We start from the raw sequence: 6,000 nt of genomic DNA, 5'->3' as shown, positions 1-6,000 counted from the left end.
AGTTCTATTACCTGGATAAGGTCCACTATGTCATAGCCTGACTTTCTAACCCCTTTCTTTGTATAACTACTACCAACAAAAAAAAACAATCAACATCTGATTTTTTAATAGGTTCATCTTGTAGGTCAAGTCTACTAGAACACTTGTTATATAGTTTCTGCACAAGAATGAGTTAATTCTTTAGCACTTTCTGGTGGCAATAAAGTTGCTGCATTGAGAACTTAACATATTTTAACAAATATTTCAGGTGAATCTAACAATATATCCTGGTATTTTTGAGATGCCCTCTTGTTAACCATATATATAGTTTTATTCTTAAACCCATTGCATCTGGTATAGAGTTTGAACCTGAAGTGGCTGACCTAAATTTAGGTTAGTGGCTTTCTTCACCAAAAGTGCTACAGCAGCAAAAGCCCTTAAGCATGCAGGCTACCCTGCAGGCCCTGAATGTAGCTATTTAAAAAGCGGATCCAATTTATCAATCGCTACTCCAAGATCTTCCCCATGTTTTTCTACTGCAGAGTAGAATTAGTATTCCCAATGCTAGAGTAGCTGTTAATAGCTCTTTAATTCTTTGGAAAGCTTTCTGTTGCTCTCCTGTCCAGTAAAGTGGGTCTGTTTTAGGACCCTTTAAAACCTCATATAAATGTTTGGTTATAACCCCAAATCCTAGAATCTGTATTCTACAAAGTCCTGCCATAACCCAAAGGTTAGGCGCTTTTCATCAGGGGAGGCTCTATATTTAAATAGCTTCTTTTCTCACCAATGAGAGAGCTTGCTTTCCTGGGTTCAAAACATATCATAGGTAGTTTACCACTTGTTTAGAAATCTGAATTTTTTGAGGGAAACTCTATTATTTTGCAAAAACATAAAGAATAGTATGATATTTTCATCTGAGTCTTCCCTAAAGGGGTTGCAGCTGAGTTAACATCTACATATTATAGTATTGCTCTGTTTTTTAAATTGTTTTGTGAAAGACAGGATTTCATTCTTTTTACAGATGAGTTGCATTCCATCCTGTATATATACACGATGTTTTCTTTATCTGGTCATCAATTAGAAAATGGCCTTATTATGATTACAACTTTTTTGACACTAAGGAGAATGAGAGAACATGTAAACTTAAAGTAAGCAGGAAGACTAAATCCTTCAAGAATGCAAAATCTTTATTCTTTATGATATTGATTAACTGCGTCAAATTAGATGAGAAATTTCCCAACTATTAATGATGCACTGTAAAAATGAATAATCTGTAATTATCTAGAGCACTTTTTCAAATGAATCATTAAATTCTCCAGATTATCAAATTATTTCAGTTAACTTAGCAATGTTCATTCTTCAACTGTATCATACATTGATTTATCCAATTAAGAATTTTTTTATGGTTAGAAGGAAATCTAATTAAGCCATGATGGTCACAGTTAACACCAACAACTGAAGTATTGTTTTAACTATATGGATTTTTTTGTTGTTGTTTACAAATCGTGTTTCTTCTAGGTATAACCACGCCATTCAGACATAAATTACAGCTTTGAATGACTGACATGACTAGCTCAAAGGAAAGGAAATAAGCATTATAATTCATGAAACACAAATAATTTCTTTCTAATTAGTCATTAGTTGTAACCATTTTCATTGAGCTGATACTCCGCTCTGCCAGCATTTGAACATGAAGTTTAGCTTGTTTTTGTTGAAGCAGTGCAAATTTAATTAACTCTGAAACAAATTTCTTAGAATCCAGCAACATGAGTGTTGGAATTTCTTGATCCTTATACAGGTGCATTTTATGTGACAGGATAGCACTAGAACCAAGGTCTCACCGTGTGAATGATTTTTGTTCTGATCCTGTAGCTTTCCACGAGCATGAATAGAAACCTGGTCAAGCTACAAAGAGATAAAAGGTATGATTCCTTAGCACATTCTTCCTTCCTGAAGTAGCCTATGAACTCAGTGTGTTTTCAGAGAGAAAGATCACTTTGCTTTTGTTGCCACTATAATATAGACATCATCAATCCTTTTGTAACTGAAATATCAATTCTCTAAATTTGTTCTGAAAAGGGAAACAAATAAATTAATTTTATGCTTTTACTTCCAGAGATCATGGAGGAGAGCTGGTCTCCCAAAGAATTTCTGAAAATGTTGTAATTTCAGGCTTTCTTCAGGTCTTTATAAAAGTAAGTATAGCCCTTAGAAAGTCTGTAGTTTGGTGAAACATTTTAAGAGGTCCGCATTTCTTACACATGATGAATCACCTTTGACATTGTTGAAAAATTAGAAAGAGGAAAACGTAATATTATATTTAAGGAATTATAGGGAATCATACAATATTTAACAAAATATTCCTCAGTATTAAATTTCTTATAGATTTATTTATTTTATTTGGAAGTCAGAGTTACACAGAGAGAGGAAAGACAGAGAGAGAAAGAGACAGAGAGAGAGAGAGAGGTCTTCCATCCTCTGGTTCACTCCCCAGTTGGCCACAATAACCAGAGCTGTGCCAAGCAAAGCCAGGAGGCAGGAGCTTCTTCTGGGTCTCCCATGTGTGCAGGGGCCCGAGGACTTGGGCCAACTTCTACTGCTTTCCCAGGCCACAGCAGAGAGCTGGATCAGAAGAGGAGCAGCAAGGACTCAAACCGATGTCCATATGGGATTCAGGCACTGCAGGCGACAGCTTTACCCGCTTACACCACAGCGCTGCCCCCCCCCCCGATTAAATTAGACAAATTCTGTTATCCTGATCCGTATTGATATATTTTTTCTTTAAAATCTATGTGTTTATGTGTAGAACATACATATATTGAAACCAAAAGTTATTCCAAGAAGAATAGAGAGTTGGCCAGTTATCTATAACCAACTGGAGTTCTGTCTGGTTTCATTGTTTACTGATAGTCTCATATCCATCACATTTTCACCACCATACAAAAAAACAACAGAAAAGCTACATAGAAATGAAGAATTTTTTTTTTTATTCATGGTTTTGAAGATTCAAAGATCAAGCCAGAGGATGGCTATGGCAAAATGCATGGAGATGGCGGATTACCTGATGAGTAAAGATCAGGGACTAAGAATAGAGTTTGACTCTCTGGCTTTCAAAACCAACCTTCAGAAAATACCCTCAAAGGAAAAATAATGATCTCCCTTTATGACCTGGGATAGGTCGGCAACTATATAGGTCTGCTGAGCTGGAAGTATCTGCAAACTGCACCCCTCCTCCACACCCCGTATATTTCTATCCTCTTATTTGGTGATCAAAATTTCCCCTCTCTAGGGATGCGTCGGTTTTGAACAGAATTTAAATGGTAAAGTTAATAAAATATGAGCATCAGACTCCACATGGAACTTGTGTATGTGCCATATAATTCCTGCGTGGCTTCATACCTGGAGAAACACTACCCTCTACCTCACACAGGGGGCTAACATCAGGGGACGAGCTCTCTCCCCATCTCTTCCCAGAATATTGCAGCTGAAATGGCTTCCAGTAGCCCTTTCTATCTCTCCTCACTCCCTGCTCTTTATTTTGGGTGATCTTCTGTTCCATTATTCACTCAAAAAGGATATCTCTCTGTGTGGGACAACCAAGGCTCATGTATGTATGCATGCTTACTTTCTCATCTTTTAAATTAAATTTGTTATCACTTTGTATGTCATACATGTGTCTGTACTTAGAATGTTTTTCTGGGTACTAGACAAGATCCTGGAGTGAAATTAATACATCTGTGCCCACATCCTCTAATCTTGCTTCATACACACTGTAGCTGGAACAAGTTTCTGATCAGAGACCAAAGATTTAACACAGGGTCCATGAGGGACATGAAAATTAATATATAGAGCATAACAAGTGTTTACATGGAAAATTTAATCATGTGAGATTTTTTAATGCCTGAATTGTTTGAGTAACAACCATGAATAAATCTTAAGTGTAGAACAATTCCTATACTACTGAGTAAGATTTCAAAAGGAGTTATGAAATATTATTTGGGAGGTTTGAAATTTGAGACTCAGAGATAGAAGGGAAAACCACAAATCAAGGAATTATTTTAGTCAGTATTATTATTATTTTAACAATGGGTAGTCAGCTTATGAAAACAGTTGGTTGCTTGGTCATCTGCAATGATGAATTCAGCTTCTACTTCTGGCTCAGTGCTGATGGAAGTAATCTGCTTAACAATCTCAGCACAATGAGCTGCTTATGGATTCTCAAATGGAACTGATCTCATGTCTTAGAACCTTCACCACAAGGGATTTTTCTTGTAGTGATTCTCAATGTCGTGGCAAGCATCCAAACTGGACTTTTCATGTTCAAATTCTTTTCATTTACTCCTCTGATCAAGTCAGCACACACCTTCTCCAGGGACTCAACACTGAGGTTGGTCACAGTGATCTAATTTGATGCATGGCCACCTCTGGTTCCACGGGCACCTTTCCAGTGCCTTTAAAGTGATGGCTGCACCCTGGTCTCCTGACCTATTCCTTCCTCCAGGACAGTGAACAGCAGTGAGTCAGGAGTGGATTTAATATTGAAAACAAATATTGACTGGTGGATTTAATATTGAAAACAAAACATTCAAAGAGGAAACAACTCCAATATTTTTCAAACTATTCAAAAATATTAAACAGGCAAAAAGAAGCTCCACAGTTAGCATTATTGCATCTTCCTCAGGAAGAAGCTTTATTATGTGTGTATTTATAGTTTTTCCTTTCACTACTGAAACACAATTTTATCACTGGATTTAACTTGTATTTATTTTACAATTTTCTTTACTAGTTTCTGGCTGTTCAGATTTTCATTTACAATCTTAAAGCTAACAGAATTCTGTGCAATTAACCAATAACTTGGAAAGTGACTATATTTCCTGGAATCACACAGAATCAAGTGCCCATGGGAAGAATATCATATCAGGTGGACAGGAGTCCCAGAGTAACAGACAGAGTCCAATAAAATGGAAAAAGAGGTCCATGGGAGAGCTGACAGTAGGAAGGAGATGGACATGGCAGAAATACGTGCAATATCAACAACTCTTGTAGAATTTTCGCAATAAAATAGCACAATAGAATGAAAAGCTTGCATAAAGAATTTATCACTGAAAATACAAGATAGCTGTTTTTTTCTTGTTCACAAATTGTATGTTTGGTGTTGAACTACCAGGTTTTATTATCTCCTCATGAGAAATCTCAAGTTTAGCAATCCAAGATGGTTGAATAGGGTATAGTCACACTAAATTACACTGCTCTGTAATATGAAAAGTGCAAAGGAAAGACTAGAATTCCATGATCTGACTGAGGAAAATTATTATTCAAGATGCAAAAAAAAAAAAAAAAAGACTTCCATCAAGGAAAAATCTGGGACTTGGGACTTGGTGGATTTAATATTGAAAACAAAACATTCAAAGAGGAAACAACTCCAATATTTTTCAAACTATTCAAAAATACTAAACAGTTTAGAACTCTACCAAACTTCTTTATGAGGCCAGCATTACTTTGATAGCAAAACCAAAGACACAACACAAAAACAAATCTATAGATATATATCCTTAATAGATTCAATGATACTCAACAAAATACTATCAAACCAAATCCAAAACCACATAAAAATCATACATTATGATCAAGTGGGATTTATCTCAAAACTGCAAGGATAATTCAATGTTCATAATCACATCAATAGAATGAAGACCAAAAAACATAGGGTCATTTCAATAGGTGCAGAGAAAATATTTGATAAGAATCAACACCCTTAATGATAAAAATCCACCATAACTCAGTTATAGAAGGAATATTTCTCAAAATGGTAAAGACTATATATGGCAAACCAATAGCCAATATCATACCGAATGGGGAAAAGCTGAAAGCATTTCCCCTCAAATCTGGAATAAGACGAGGATGTCCATTTTCACCACTCTTATTCAATATAGTACTAGAAGTCTTAGCAAGAGCAATTAGGTGGGAGAAGAAATGCAAAAAATAGTAGCTTTTTGTATGCCAATAATAAATTCAAAGAAA

The 6,000-nt window shown here is 35.8% G+C and overlaps 1 pseudogene; it reads right to left on the bottom strand.

The window, feature by feature from the left end:
* Positions 1-4,058: 4,058 nt before the first annotated feature.
* The window catches only part of LOC127482838 (small ribosomal subunit protein uS10-like), a 52,858-nt pseudogene continuing 50,916 nt past the window's right edge, over positions 4,059-6,000 (bottom strand).

Source organism: Oryctolagus cuniculus, chromosome 4 (genome assembly GCF_964237555.1).
Source record: "Oryctolagus cuniculus chromosome 4, mOryCun1.1, whole genome shotgun sequence".
NCBI classification, from domain to species: Eukaryota; Metazoa; Chordata; class Mammalia; order Lagomorpha; family Leporidae; genus Oryctolagus; species Oryctolagus cuniculus.
The sequence above is the reverse complement of the archived record's forward strand: the minus strand, read 5'-3'. Positions and strand labels throughout refer to the sequence as shown.